General features: G+C 43.9%; 1 protein-coding gene across 5 annotated transcripts in view; it reads right to left on the reverse strand.

Annotated features, from left to right (window-relative positions):
* Positions 1–17,009, reverse strand: part of LOC144824550 (adenine phosphoribosyltransferase-like) — a 393,625-nt gene that overhangs the window by 279,211 nt on the left and 97,405 nt on the right. The gene's annotated exons all lie outside the window — the stretch shown is intronic.

Genomic DNA, 17,009 nt, shown 5'->3' on the forward strand with positions numbered 1-17,009 from the left:
TTGCATATCGCTTCGAATTTAAAAATAAAAGTGGTAAAAAGCTCAAACTTTCCCATTACAAGGTCACCATCTTTTGTTTCTGAATTTATTAAAATAGTCCCTAATATGTGCATTTGTCTAACGTATTCTTGTGTCTGTATGGATTTACATTCTTTTGCGATTCAAATCGTAGACATTGCTTAGGCAGGGGTTCCAGTGATTCAGTGAGGGGTCCTCCGAGGTCAAAAGGGTAAGAAACAGGCTGTAGAGCAATCAGACTGTATGATTTTGCAATTAAATAGCGCAAACCTCAATTTACAGCAATTAAGGGCGATTCAATCTATTTCTATAAAAATGAAGTGCCAGTTATTTGGTTAGATTTGTCTTACTTTATTTCCAGAGGTTTCTTACAATCTGGAGGTGAAATGTCGAGCTCCTGTCTAAAACCGCTGCCCTGGTATTTCGGGAGGTATACGAGGATGCTCTGTGTTCTCAGCAAGGTTTGTTTTTCATTACACATTTTTTAAATCGTTTTATAGTAACAAAATAAAAGAGGCGCATCTAGCAGTCAGAGATACCATCTATACTCAAAATGCTAAATCGATAGCAAACCAACAATCTGAGTGACTAAAGGCGACAGAAAACATAACTGTCTATATTTAAACGAAACTAAGTTTATGTGTATGTTTTCGGTTTACAGATGTGGCAAGTTTGGAGTAACAACTTCTTTCTAACAATGTTCTGATTGCTTGATCAAAATCACACACAAAATAATAGGACATCTACTTTAGGCTAACATGGGTATACATTAGGTTATACAACAGGGCAATCTGTTTATAGCATGGCCTACAGATGTTTCAGGATATATTCATTTCTATAGTGTCTAAGTCTGAGAACGAGAAAAGGTGGAAAGCCGAAATGAAAATAGGGAGAGGACCATTAAAAAAACGTCAGAGCACTCGTCACACATCTCTGTAGCGTTCACACACAACTGCTAAGTCTGCAGGCGCTTTTTTCAAAGCGGAGCACAATACAGACTGGTAGGTTCAAAAAATGCGAGTGGTGCTGGGACGTCGCCATGTGGGGTTCACTCAATAAACCGCAATGTTTCCGCTCTTGTAACCAAGATCAGCGGGCAGCTTTCCAGGTCGATTACGCCGAGCCAAAGCCCTACGCGAATTGGATAAGGGTGCAACCTCCCAGAGAGCATGACACAGCATGTGAGAACTACTACAAGGAGGGCTCTGACCGGTCTCTGAGGAAAGAAAGCTACCGCGGCCCACAAATGGAGCCCTGGGCACACCTACTAATGTGAAGGTTTCTGCTGTGCACAGGGGCGGCGTAGCGCCTCCTAGCAGAGCAATCGATCACAGATGGAAAAGTAAAGTCTATTGTCCAATTCCAAACCCTATATTAGGTGGAGAGCGGCAACAGCGTCGAGGTCATGTCTTAACCAATAAAAACAAGCCCGTGGGTGGTGTGCGCGTGCACTGTAAGGAATGCAGCTGCCATCGTTCCCACTGCTGCACGCGAAAGTGAAACCTGATCCAAAACAGATGGCACACTATGCGCTCCAGAGACCCCTAGGCCATGGGAATGAAAGTTTTGAGGAAAGGCAGGACATGCACCCGACTTTGGCCATTTGTGTGCTTTCAATTGTTGAAAGCCACACGCAAAGGCCAATGGGATGTGTGGGAGGAGGCACACCCATACGAAGAAGGCTCTTGGAAGTCTGAAGTGATTCCAGGAGCCCTCTCCTAGAGCAGCACACGCGCCCTGCGCTAGGTGAGACCTAAAAAAGAGAGGGCTGCGTAAAATACCCATTGCCATGTCCTGGAATGTATTAATAGAGGCTTTCAAAGCCAGGGACTGGGACGAACAGCAAGGAAATACCACCAATGCACCTGTGGCACCATCAGTAAATTAAACAAGCCATGCCAATTATATACACAGGGGCAGACTGGCAGGGTGGTATGTTTTGCTGATGTGAACAAGGTTTGGGTGGAGCCCAGCTCTTCTTGTAGCAATCCCACACATTAACCCAGAGTGTGCATAGTGGAAAATAAACTATAAAATAGGAAGAATTGCCGAAGTCTTAATGCTTAAACAATTGTGAGTGCGGTTGCCCATTTAGTTAACCCTTTTTTTTTAAGGGGGGGAGGGGAAGTTTGAAGAAGGGCTTCTTAGTAATAAGGACACACTATAACAGTCAATGACCTTTAATCAATGCTACAACGTAAGGCACACATTTATAAGATATTGTCTGTATCAATTATTTTCCTTTTCATGTACAGAACAATACTACCAGTGTACTAGAGAATGTAGTACCTTAGACTGTTTATTCATATTCTGACAGCATACATGGCGTCTAAAGCATGTAATATGTTGCTCCTGGCTAAAATCAATAAAAATGTGTTTAAAAAAATCAAGGTCCAAAGGAAATAACTAAATTCTATTCAGTTTCTGATTAAAACCGGCCCCATTTTACAAAGCAGCAAAAGGCAATTGATCATGTTGCTTCCAATCCGCATTAATCTGTTGAATAGTGAGTGCCATAAAAGATCAACACATTTGCATTTACAAGGAAGTGAATATCAGGTCTTCCATAAACCACCTAATATTATTTTATGAAGAGCTAGAGGAACAGCAGTATTTAATATATTATTAAATCACAACCAGATTTGAGACTTAAACTATCAAATTCTAGGGCAAGAAAAAAACATGGGTCAGTAAGAGCCAAGAATCTTGATGCATGTCCAGTAATATTCAGAATTCAAATAAACATTTTATGTATAGATCATGGAGTGAGAAATACTCTAATATAAAAGAAAAAAGTGAAAGTTGTACTATGCGACATCAATGCGGATAAACTCTTCATCCAAACACGAACCCTTAGATTGGCTGACCATACACAGTCAATGTCTGATTGTAATTCAATTTGAGATTTATCTCTAAGATTTCAAAGGAAAATCAAAAGAGAATGTGGTTTGGAAGTCATGAGGGGTAATAAACATTAACCCAAAGAAAACTCATTGGAACGAAAAGAAAGAGGCAGAGACACATTCTGTTTCGAAATATCTTCCAAAGCATCCTTGATATAATTATATTGGATGCACCTCAGTTATTTTAAGATCCATGTTTTGCATAGAAATGAATCTGTCAGGGTGTACAATAGCAGATGCTATCAGCAGAGGGTGGGAGAGTTGTTGGAGGCCAGAGACTGACAGATGATAGAGAGTAAATGTAAAACCATTCAGGGGTGAGGAATTTAATAAAATATCTACATGTCCTTGGGACAGGTTGCTACATAAAACCACTTGTCCTGTAACAAAATCCACTTGTCCCTTAGGTGGCATGTAGTGGGGCAACACATTATGGGAGCAATCTCCTCATATACGAGCTCTAATAACAGCCTCTCTGATTATGCCAGAACTCATACCATAGTAAGGTTTGAATACTAACAATTTCCTTGTTTTCCACCTTTCCACAGATCTACATACTGGGGCTGGAGGTAGTGGTAAGCAATAGTTCCCCATGATTGGAATGCACTTTGGATTCTGCACAAACCTACTAACTTACATGTTTTATGGGTTTTCATTACCTTGCTCCTAATATTTTCCCATGCAGAGAAAAGTTGGAAATTTATGACTGACAAGGGCAGACATAAAACTTCTTCCAGGGTTGGGGAAAAAAGTGGTCGGTGGGAAAGTGAACTTGGTACCGCACAACAGATTTTCGCATGAGGAAATCTACACATGATTATTTGCCAGTGCTAAATTGCAGTTCACAAATATTTTCTAGGAGTACAATTTCCTGACCTACTTCTGTAAATTCTTGTGAATTCATGAAAGCCGTAAATCTGCATTACTGCAAGGACATATACCATGGGTACACTTTTGTGACTTTCTTTAAGAATTGGGCCCCTGTTTAGGTCTTAAGTTTTGTTTTTATTAAACTTTTCTCTCTTTCTTCCGGCTGGCTGTGAGGGACAGCATTCTGCTCTTTCACAAGGAGCATATTGGCGCGCAGAATAGTTTAGTTCAGTGACAGGAACTACATTGGCGATGTTTGGTATTTAAGACCAAAAATACTTTTCCTTTTGCCAATGTTTGTTATAATGTAAGGGCCTGGGTGTCCCACTACAATATAGTTTTACAAAATCCATGTCAAAACAAGGCACACATTGACATAACTAAAAACCTAACCACCAAAATCATACCCATTTGGCTATGTCAATGGTTGTTTAGTTTAATGTTCCCTATAATTTTGATGCAACTGGCTCCACTGATTTTCCATTATGAATATTTTCTGGAAATACTAGCATTCATCAACATATTTCCAAAATAGTGGTAACTAAAATTTCACAGTTGTTTCGCGAAACTTTTTTTCCTAGTTGCATTTTTTTAATGACTATTTTATTTTGAAAGCAAAGAATCATCAATCTTGCTTTCAAGCTTTTGCATATATTTGCATCTAATCAGAGAGCATCCAGGAAGCATTATACGTAACCTTATATTGTTAAACTTTGCAAACATGTGTACACATTTTTATACTGGAACCACTCTCTGTAGTGCAGTCTGAACTTACATTTCCTTATAGCGCTCACTCTCATAATAAATGCAAAAAGAACAATTGATGGGCAGAATGCAGAACAATGTCATACACTCACCCCAGGACAGAGGTAGGTCTGGGCCTACATCCATAGTTTTTTGCTCACCATGCCAATAATAAAGGCTTTGTATCAATGAACCTCAAATACAAGTTCACACAGCATTAACATACGAGCACAACTTTTCTCCTCAGCTGCCCTTCACTGACCAATAATGTGGTAGTGTAATCTGGCAGCCAAGGGTTTGTGCTGCAAGGGGTTGGGCCTACTTGTCCCAAGGACAAAATAAACATGAAAACTTCTTGTCCTTGACCCCAAACAATATGTCCTGGGCGTCGGTCTATCGGAATTCCACACCCCTGAAAACCTCACAAATTATTTAACATATATAATGTACAAACATTTTTACATAAAGTCCTCTTCTTAAATAAAGAAATAGCACTGCCTGCACAATATGTTAATTACAAGTAATGCTGGTTCTGTAATGAGGTGGGACTTGCGATATGTCCGGGACACGATAAGTACTAGTAATAATGTATACAAGGATGTTATATATATTCTTTATAAAATATGATCATTTACAAAATTTAAAAAACAAACGTATTATAAAACCTTTCAAAATTTAAAATACAATATTTCATAGGTATAAAAAAAAAAAACAACGAACATTAACACCACCCAAAAAATTTTATACAATACATGGTTCCATTCCCAGGAACTATATTAATGATGCATCAACCAAACGTATTTCCAAGTACACTTTTACACAGTTTTGACCTTCTCCACCATGAGTACAGCAAGAATCTCGATATTGTAAGAACAAGCCATTTTGTGGTGTATGATCTAAAAATTCGCAGTGCTTCGCTGGGGCATATAAAAGACAAACGACAAGCTGGAGCTATCCAGGTTTTCCTGTAGTCAGCGTAGGTGGGACAGCAAAAAAGAAAGTGATCAAGAGACTCTAATCGAGTATAGCATGTCAGACAATATGGTGTTACAGCTGCATTTCCCCACGCGCTTCTTCTAGAGTTTAGAGGTAGAGCCCCAAGTCTAAATTGAATATACAGGGCTTTGCCTGTGAGGGTTGAATGTCGTCCATGAATGGACGAAAGCTATACCTACCTTTAAAATTTAGAAAACTAGTAGTTAAAGTGCAGTGTGCAAAGCCTTCTACACTTTGGAATTCCATATGCTCCCAGAACCTTTTTTTAATTAGGGGAATTGTCGGTTTAGAAATAGACCCAGGGTCCTCCTAAATGCACCCCAACCCTAAAACCAGGAACCATTCCTTAATTTTATTGAACCATTTGAAGCGGCCCGATTGTTTATGCAAAACAATCAATGCTTCCAGAGCCACCTTTAGTGGGACCTGTGTGTTACTGGTCCAGATTCTGATCCAATACAAGAGTGCCCTTAGAGAAGCAAAATGATCTATTGGTTTTAAGCCAAAGTCTAGTCTTAGTGACAATAGGGGTGTGCTTACAGGATCGCCCTGATGAATTTGTTTTCGGCTATGGGAAGATCTTTTAGATTTTCTAGCCCCCACAGCTCTGCTCCATAAAGGGCTGCTCCTAGGCCTTTAGCCCTATGGAGTTCCAGAATAGGCGACACCGGGCAGTATATAGATGCCCTGGGCCCCCTCACTATTGCACAATCAGCGTGTTGGAGGGTCAAAGTGCTCCTCTCAATTTGGGGTGTCCATAAAAGCCTGTAACTAATGCGTACACCCAAGTAGTCGAAGCACTTGACCTGCTCCAATGCTTGCGTACCCAGCATGAGTTTGCCCTTGTTTGATTTATAAGGATTAAAAGTCATACATTTTGTTTTGAAACAGTTTATTTTTAGCCCCTTTTGCCTGCATACTTTATCAAATTTATTCAGAAGGTTCTGGATCCCTTTTGGTGTTCTAGAGATAAGCAAAGTGTTGTCTGCAAAAAGCAGACATGGCACTACGCCGCCCGCTAATCTTGGGGGGTTCGTCGCCACAGTTGTACAATTCTTCGATCAATCCATTAATATAGAGGGTGAATAGGGTTGGGGCGAGGAGACATCCTTGACGTACACCATTCCGTACTGATATGTCTTTTGTCAAACTACTATCAGTGTTCCACCTGACCTTTGCATATGTATCGTGATGTTCTGTATCTGATGTTGCAGGCATGTTTCATAACTACTCACACATAGTATTACTTATTGAAATGAGGTGCCTTATTTACCCGTTCCAAAGACTAAGTGTTATTTCCTTAAAAAGATGACAAGTTGTTTCTTAAAGCTCTGGAAATTCGAGAGCACAGAATATGGCTGTGTTTAAGTTTGCCAAGTTGCTACCCTGCCAGGGTATGACTGGGTTTGTTCATAGCCCTTCTCATTCTTATGTACTGTATTATAACACAATAACACAGGGTAGATTTGCTGTTACAATGCTTTTAGGTCTGGCAAGCTGATGTAATTCAGAGGTATGCTCTGTATGAGATAAAAAAATGTGTGTGCTTACATAGGGCTATGTCCTTCAGGATGAGGGTACAATAAATAGGCAAGTCCACAGTGCTGTGTTACTGTAACCATGTATGCCTTCTCCAGTGCACCCTGTTAGCAGTGTAACATGTCTAGGATGTGAAAAGTTCTTATTAGAGAGTATAGTCTAATGTAGATTCTGATTAGTGGGCTTAGTTTGTGGTGTCTCTCGCTGTTCATATATCTCCACACTCGGGTATTTTTTCTATGCAAACCAGCAATATTTCCTTGAGAAGGCGAATAGTTACTTAAAAATTGTTTGTTGGTATGGCCCTTTTCTTGTGAGTTACCTTCATCATCACTTTGTTCTCTTCCTTGGACACTGGGTAGCTTACACTTATTTTGATGTGCAGCTGATATCTTTTACTATCAGATGTATGGTCCATTCTTTGTATTCTTGTGAATGGATTCTAGGGGTACTGATCCAGGGTGAGCTGTTCTATGGTTGTGCATGGGTAACATGAGAGGGGTTTGTATATAGTTATGCCAACAATAAGAACATGAGAGATGTCATCTGCTAGATATGTAGGTGACAACCTTTTGGGGGCAGTGTGTAACTTGTAAAAACAAATGCATAGCCCCAAACGTTTCCTTAGGGTCCCACGGCTGAATGCCAGGGTTGCCATTACCCTTTTGTTTCACTACTGTACATTTTCCTTCAACTTTACCTTATTCTTGCAAGTTCTTTTTATCCACTTTCTGCCTTCATCGTCGTTGTTCTCTCTTTCTTTCTCCTTCTTCATTTTCTGTCTTGCCCTGGGTCATGGCTGTTGGTGAAAAATTAGCCCCAACCTCCTAAAAAGAGTGCAAGTGTCCACCCCATACACATTACGTGGTGGGTACAGCTGGGCAAGCATATTTTGCACAGAAAGGCAGTCTCACCTATGAAGAGCACAGCCAGCTAAAACAATCCAATCTACCTGGAAAAGAGCTGCATGTGAAATAGTACTCCTGGTGGAGTGGCTGGCGGCACAGTTAGCTTGTTCAATATTCTGTAAAGGATGTTTTACACTGACAAAAGGAAACATTGTTTTATGTGTAGTTAAAAAAAGTGATAGTCTCCTGCCTAAATAAGGATTGTTAGTGTATGTACTTCTTGTCCCTTGGCTTCATAATCCACTTCACAATCTTTGCAACCATGCAGGATGGTTTCCTAACATGGAAAGGATGGCGCCCACGTCCCATTCCTTGGCCAATAAATGTGATAAGTTTCAGCACGGTTTTCTGCAGTTACTTGGGTCTCACTCAAGTCAATGTACCCAACTCATACCTTTAGATGTTCCTAATTTAATTTTGCATTTCTACTTACATCAAATTTCAACAATGCTGAAAGTTTGAAGCGGTGTGGCTAAGATTTGAACTTATTGGCATGCTCCATATAGATCTCTTGCAGTACTAGACTTTTAAAACAAACAGCTAATTAATCTGTACATCTCTCTGTTCAATGTTTTACTCTGTATATTTAGACCTTTCAGAAATTTTAAAATCCCTCCAATGTTTCATGTTTTTCCTTTAATAATGTTGATTACTAGATTCTTGGATGGAGAAATGTCCTTCCTGTATTCTTTTAGGACATTGAAAGATGTGTGCCTAAAGCGGAAGAAGTAATTTTTTGTGTGTTTAGTTTGTGTTAGTGTATAGACCAATCCACATTCTCTTTTAATTATAAACTCATATCAGGTTTCAGAGGCTAGGTTGACAATGATGGGAGTAAGAATACAGAACAACTGCAGCCTGTATAAAAAGCAATAAACACACTACCAGTGGTTGGAAGTGGAAGTGGCAGTGGAATGGGTTTCAGCATAATGAACTTGATAATGGCATCCATATGAAACTGTCTTGGTATTGCATGTCTTACTTCACTAGTTCATAGATCTACTGGACTCTCCTTTGCCACTGGAATCCATTGGCATATGCTACCCGATGGCTCACTGCACGTTGCCATGTGGATGATACTCAGTCTAGGATAATAGATTCTATCGCCCATCACAACAAACGATACCTGATGCATGGGATTTTTTAAGTGATTTTGTTACCTGCATGTTGGGGATTTAATGAGGTAAAAGGTCCCACTAATTACTCATTTTTTGTGGTTAAACATCCTGTGGCAATATAGCACTGGCAATAATGTCTGAATTAATATTGGTGTATAATTTCCAATTATGACTGCACCTTTTATAGGGAATATTTTTTGCCATCCTCAGAATATCGATTGCAGTGTGCAACTTGCAATTTTTTTTTATAACGATCAAAGTGTGCAAAAATTGTCAGTGTGTATAATGGTGGTATGTTTGATAGGATAATAAAATGTACAGTTTTCATGTTAACAATTGCAGTTCCTAGCATTTTTAATACAATGCCTGCACTGTACTTTGTTCTTGGTGCCACGTTTGTAGCACGTAGTGGCTTGTCCATAATAGTTAGTCAGACATCAACCTTCATCCACATTTGGGCTGTTAATGTCTTGAGACAGGGATTTCAAGACAGGCTTAAGTACTGATCAGCTTTCATTTGTTACATCTCGTAACCTAATCAAATGAGCTTGCAAAACATATGTGTGGTGTTAAGATTTGATGCCTCTCCGTGTTATGTCATGCGCTGTGATGTCACTTGCATACTGCATTTGTGCCCTGAGAACATGATCAGCTGTAGTTGTTTTGTTACACAAGAAAGCACAAATTGCCTAGTGCTGCCTTCCTTCATTTAAGAGCAATTTAGCATTTGGTTGCTTTTCCCCTGAGCCCAGAACCCATTTAGTGCAGAACTTTTCACGCATGCGTTGGGGCTCGATGAACTTGGATGCGGTCTACATGTGAGAAATACACTGGAGAATGAGTGAGACGCAATTGTTGACACGGAGTGACACGAATGAGGTCTCATTGAAAGTTTGGATAGCATGTGCAGGATGAATGTGTCCGACACCCAAAAGGTGGCCAGGTGATCAGGGGGCGTGGCTGCTGAGCAGCGGAATGGCCGCTTTCTAAGCGTGCTCCGCGGGTCGGATTGTAATCCTGCATTTATCCTGGTGATCGGAGATCCCTCGCACCGCCCAGACCGCATGAGCTAGGAGGGGAGTGCTAGAGGAGCTGTCTGGTAAAATCCTACGGCCCCTGCGCTCCGCGGGGCTGGGAAAAGAAGCTCGGGAGTTTACACCAAAGGGCTGTGGGCTGACATGGAAGCGGCCGGGCGGCTGAGCTGACCACCTGAGCCCGCGGCTTCAGAGGCCCTCGGTGCTGCAGAGGACGCGGCCTGTTATTTACCCTATCGCGAAACTCTGGATCCATTGCCGAAGAGCTGTGGGGGCAGAAAAGCTTCCGAGGGGCGCCCCGGGTGCGGCGTGAAAAGAAGGTGAGAGCTGTGAAGCCGCTGGGGCGTCCGAGTCCACCCGCGATGTGACCAGCGGGAGTGTACGCATTGCGGCGCCTGGATTGCCGTACTAAATAATCACAGCCTGCTGTACTGCCGCTAAGAAGATTGGCCAGCTGCGCTGTGGGGGAAGAAGTGGATTCCTCACCCACGCGCCTGTGGGAGAGCTGTGGGGCTGTTGCAGAGGTTGGCCCCGACGGTTGAATACACGGAGCGGAGGCCGCCATTTTTGTGTTGCGTTACTCGTGGCCCTTGCTGGGGAGTGGTGAATGGGCTGCTGCAAAGGCTGGAGGTTGTGTTGTGGGCCACAAGAGGCAATGCCCATGCTAATTTACCCCACGGACTGGCTGGCCTGAGATTTCGGAGCTCATGCAAGACCTGAGCTCCTGTGGTCCTCGTGGAGATTGTCGTGTGCCATGGTACCGTGAGTGCGAATCTACATGAGTAGGCCGAGAGAGAGCGTATAAAACCTGTGGGCACAGCGCTACATTGCCTGAACTGTCTACAGCCCGCCGGGCTCTGTGCTGGAACTGTGAAGGGGTGGACGGAAGCGGAGCTCGGGAACACGAGTGAGACTGCGGTGAGCGGAATTCCCCCCCTTTTGCGTCACGAATGTGCTGGTCGTTGTGGTGTGGATTTTGGGGGACCGCTGAGATGTGACAGACTACTGGAGGAAACGGAAAGCGCTTTATCACCCCCTCCTGCCTCCTGTATGTAGACGGCTGCACTGATCTGCATTGTGTCATTTAGGAGGTTGGTGTAGTCATTTTGCTGTCGACAGGCCATTTACGATTACGGATCATTATGGGTAGGCAGGACGCCAAGCAGCCCAAACTTACCTTCGAGAACAAATGCTCCAACAAGCAAGGTGAGCCCGATTCTGAAACGCAAGCAGAATCTTCTGGGGACCAGGCCGCAGATGACCAAAATCCAGATCTTTGAACCCTCATGTTGGACATGCGCTCCAGCCTTCGAAATATAGATGCAAAACTCGACAACTTAACATCTCAACTAGATGCAGTCAAATCGCAGGTGACGTCACATGAAACGCGCTTGGATGTTCTTGAAAATCATCATACGGAATGTCATGAATTCCAAGTCGAGACTAAGGAACAACTGCTTCAAATGGACAAGCTGCTGTGGATAATAAGAGTTAAAAAGGAGGATTTGGAGGCGAGGTCGAGACGCAATAACCTGCGCGTCACAGGCATAACGGAGACAACCGCTATCACCAAAATGGAAACGTACATCACTGACCTGCTTCGCGAACTGTTTGTCCCGCATCTCTCGGCGGTATTTGCAGTGGAGAGGGCACACAGATCGCTGGGGCCTCTGCCTCCCGTTGGAACAGCACTAAGGCCAATAATTGCGAAATTATTAAATTATCAAGACCGGGATCTAATCCTTCGCATGGCAAGGGAGAAGGGCCGAATCACGCATCAGGGCAACACACTATCGTTTTACCCGGATTTCACACCAGCGGTGCAGGCGGCAAGACAGGAATTCTTCCCTGCGAAACGACTCCTGTTACAAGCAAAGATCCCTTATTCTCTCCTTTATCTGGCCAAGTTGAAGGTATCAGTGGATGGAAGTCACCATTTCTTCACAGATGCAAAATCGGCGCTCAAATTTGTAAAACATGTGGGAGGAAAAGCATCCAAAAAGCTGCAGGCAGAGGCGGGAGCAGCAGGAGGCCACTTGAGTGACAATGTCTGACTGGGGTATTGTATGAACGATGTGTGCTCACTACTCCGGCACTTACCCAAGGGTCCATATTAGGTTTGTAATTCATGTTAAGTTTAGGCCCTTGTTCACTTGCTAAGTCAGCTCCTCTTGATTTTTTCTTTTTTTGAATGGCTGTGGTCTAGGGCGAGCTGAGGTCTCCGCAGACCTTCCGACCACCTTGTATGATGCTAGGTAGTACGCTAGCACCGCTGCGCCTCCAAGGGAAGGTTCCCAATTTTTTATGTCTACCTTTGTGGGGGTTGAATATGGGGAGGGTAATCTGCAACCTAATTGGGGGGTTGGAGTGGGTGGGGGGAGGGGGGGATAGTTGGGGACGTTTGGTTTTTAAGTGCTGGTCAAACTACGATTTGGTGCGTAATCATTGTTTCAATACGCAAATATGGTGACATGCCCTGGTATGCTGCTGACAGACTCTATGTAGTAGTCGTTTGCACATGCTGATTTTATGTTGAATTGTTTAACTTGGAATGTGCGAGGACTTAATGATGGCAGGAAAACGAGATTGGTGCATGCATATTTATCCCGCCATAATATTGACATATGTCTTTTACCAGAAATGCATTTGAATAACACACCGTCCCCCAGACTCAGTCATAGCAGATGGGGTCACGCCTATTCGGCCATTTATTCTAATTATGCTCGGGAGTTGCTGTACTGATCAGAAGGGGGTTGGATTGGAGAGAGGGTTTTGTGCATGGGGATCTGGAGGGGCGCTATGTCCTGGTGCAGGGAATCTTATGTGTCAATCTACCCTTATTGTGGCCGTTTATGGTCCGAACACTGATTCTCCTGACTTTTATCATAGTATATGGTCCAAAATTAGAGTGTTAAGATGTGACACGATTTTATGGGGAGGAGATTTTAATGCTGTGATCGAGGATGAGGTGGACAGAAAAGGTACGGCTAGGACTCTCCACCCGGCGGCAAGCATGGCCCTGCGAGAGATAATGGCTGAGGGCGAACTTGTTGACATTTGGAGGAGTAGAAATAAATCATTGAGGGAAGGCACTTGCATTTCAGACCATCATAATGCATGGTCCCGCTTAGACTTTTGGCTACTGTCCCGAGACTTGGCTACTTATACAGTAGCGGTCAAGCATCTGCCACGCTCCCTGTCAGATCATGCCCAATGCCTTCTGCAAATATCATTCCCAAACATGCCAAGACGTGCGTTCTCGTGGCGTCTTCCTCCGCATGCTTTACTTGATGAAGCATTCAAGGAGGAGATCAGGCAGGACATCGAGGACTACTTCCGGATAAATACTGGATCCGTAAGGAAAATGCATTGCTCGGCAAGCGGGAGTCCTTAAAGCTATTAGGGGGACGCTTGCGACCCTGGAGTCCGACATCAAGTCGCTTGAGACAAGGTATTTTCATGCGGGAGATAGTGAAACTGCCAGCCTGCTTAAACCTAAGCTGCTAGACTATGCTGATGAGGCACAACGGGAGGTAAAGTTCCTCGGGAAGTATGCAGAGGTCAGGAGATATGGGGAGGGGGCAGACCAGGACGCACCCTAGCTGCTATGACCAGGTCACCTAGAACTACGTCGTATATACATGAGTTGCGTGAAGGATCTGGCGATGTAATCAGAGGTCAAAGGGAGATCCTTCAAGCCTTCTCTGGCTTTTATTCTAATTTGTATACTGCCACACAGAATGTTTGTCCGGAAGGGTTGGACTCCTTCCTGGACTCGATCAGCCTCGCCTGGTTTAATGACACATATAGGAAATATATGGATCTCCCAATCTACGTCGAAGATGTTGCCAAAGTCATAAAAGGTCTGACGTTGGACAAAGCTCCTGGGCCCGATGGCCTCACTACGGCCTTCTATAAGGCATACGTGGAGGAACTGGCCCCAAAGTTACTAGCGGTATACAAAGAGGCACTGGAAGAAGAGAAACTGTCCGACACTATGAGGGAGGCCATGATTGTCACACTTTTAAAGCCAGGTAAACCAGAAGATGACTTAGATTCCTGTAGACCCCTTTCCTTAATCAATGTAGATGTCAAGATCTTAGCCAAGCTTATAGCTGACAGGCTCCAACCCCTGCTGCCCCGAATAGCTCTCCCTGACCAGTCGAGGTTTATTCCAGGACGCTCAACATCGCATCATTTACGCACCATTTTCTCAACTCTACACTATCTACACCCCAGTGTCCACGCTGCTGTGGTGTTCTTGGGTGCAACAAAGGCATTCGACACATTGGAATGGCCATATTTATTCTCCATCTTAACTGGGATGGGTTTTAGTACACTTTTCATTAGCAGGATCAAATTGCTATACTGTGCCCGTATAAAAGTGAATGACCTAATTTCGGACCCCTTTCCAATCTCGCGAGGAACAAGGCAGGGATGACCCCTATCCCCGCTGCTTTTTGCCATTGCTATGGAGCCGCTGGCGGCTCGTATCCGACAACACCACACTGCGCAGGAGATAGGGTTCAGTTCCAGGAGTTTATTGATCTCCTTGTATGCGGATGACGTAACCCTTTATCTCATTGACCCTGAACTGAATCTGGATCCAGTGTTACGTGAGTTTATCCGATTTGGTGGATTAGCCAGAGTCGGTATCAATTGGTCCAAATCGGTTGTGTTTCCTTTGACAGATAGTACCCCACTGATCTCTTCGGAGTTTCCCTTGCGATGGGAGGCAGGGGAGGTTAAATATTTAGGCATCTGGATTAGCAGAAACCTCCAGGAAATATGGAACCTGAACTTTGGCAGGGCTATGACATGGCTGGAAGGCAAGGTGAAAATGTGGGCAGGGATACCCTTGTCACTTACAGGGAGGATTGCATTAGCGAAAATGATTATATTACCCAAATTTCTGTACCTCTTTGTGAATATCCCGATCCCACTCACGTCACACTTTTTTGCCACGTTGAAATCACAACATGTGACGCTGGCATGGGCAGGCGTGGGTCTCGTGGGACATAATCACGTTGCCCTTGAAAAGGGGAGGACTGGGGGCTCCAGATATGCACCTTTACGCCCAGGCTCAATTTCTTCATTTTTGGGTTCGGCCGACCCCGTTCCAGCCACACGTAGCTGTGGAAATGGGCGTTGTAGCGCCGGTCCCACTGCAGGTTGCCATATGTGTGAAGGCAAAGCGTCCTAGAGGAGATGTGCACACAGTTGAGATGCTGAGATGGGTGTGGGATGAACTTCGGAAAAAGGCAGGTATTCCTCTGATGTATGCTCCCTCGTTGTCTCTGACCCAGAACCCCCTTTTGCCATGTATTGAGGGGGGCATAAGCCTAACATTGCAGCGAAAATTAGGCATCCACACATTCGCTGACTTGTTCCCAAATGACGAATTCCTCCCCCCTCCGGAAGCTGCCGAGGGACAGGAAATACCCTTTGCGGAATTATTTTTATATCATAGATTGAAATCAGCATGCTGTGCATTGAGCACTGAGTTCCCGTTGGCTCCCCAGACCTTTCCAGCATTGGAGACCTTGGTGAGCTCCCCGTCCTCAAGGAGATTGGTAACTAAATTATATAAACAGATGCAAAGTGGCGTACCCGCCGAGCAGCCCTTGGCACTGCAACGTTGGAATGAGGAGTTGTTGGTCCCACTCACTGTGGCACAATGGGACTTTTGTTGTGGGCAACTAACTGAGTTATCTCCCAATTATCGATTGCGTCTGATTCACTTTAAATATTTGCACAGAATATATAAGTCGTCGATCAGCCTCCATAGAATGGGACTTAGGGAAGGGGATGGTTGCTGGAGATGTGGATACTCTCCCGTGACGTTCCTACACATGGCGCGGTCCTGCACTAACATTGAAGAATACTGGTCCTTGATTTTTGACGCAATAAATCAGATCTTAGGAAGAACAGATGTTCCGTCCCCCGAATTGGTCGTCCTTGGGTAGGTCAAAGATACTTTGCCCAAATATAGAAAACTGCACGCACTGCTACTGTTGTATTCAAAAAGGCGGATAGCAATACACTGGGGGAGACGCAGGGTGCCATCCATCAAGGATTGGCTCACAGATGTTACCTATGGACACACGCAGTTGGGGATCTTCTGGGAGCTGTTGCCGCCAGCTTCCAGGCCACGTGACATTTGGGAGCCGTTCACAAACTGGGTGAATGAAAGACAGAATGATGAAGAGATGGAGGTGGTAGAATAATGTATGAGGTGGGTACTGGCTACTGTGATAGTGTATGGGATGTTAGTTACATTGTATGGCCTCAGTTTTGGATTTAATGGGTGCACAGGGAGGGAATGAAGTATATGCTGGGAGGAGCATGACGGGACTTATGTGTACTTGTACCTTTTGGATTATTTGAATGCTGGGATGAGGTCCTCGTACAACTACAGTAGTTGTCTGTATAGGGAACTGTTCATGGAGGGACATGTGACTATGCAGAAGGCTGTTTTTGCTTCAATGTACCAAAGAACATGTAACGGATTTTGATCATGCAGTATGTAGTGACTAGCACGAGTTGTTTATACTATGTTCCCTGCATGTTGTTCGAAAATGTAAATAAAAAGAATTTAAAAAAAAAAGTGGCCAAGTGATCTACTGGATGGAAAGGGTTAATCTGTCACCAATGAAGGCCTCAAGAATCTGGGACACCTCGAGCAGAGCGCTGGCAGCGGCCCCGTACGCTCCTGGCTTTACTCATGTGTGGGACATAAATACCATCCAATGTATGACATAACCAAACATAACATAACCAGAAGCACTGCCCCAGACTCGTTCTACCGGCGCTCTCTGGGGATGGGGAGCAGCAAGTGTGGAAATAAACAAAGCAGGAGAAATTGGGAAACTCACTTTT

This window comes from Lissotriton helveticus, chromosome 3_1 (genome assembly GCF_964261635.1).
Source record: "Lissotriton helveticus chromosome 3_1, aLisHel1.1, whole genome shotgun sequence".
Classification (NCBI taxonomy): Eukaryota; Metazoa; Chordata; class Amphibia; order Caudata; family Salamandridae; genus Lissotriton; species Lissotriton helveticus.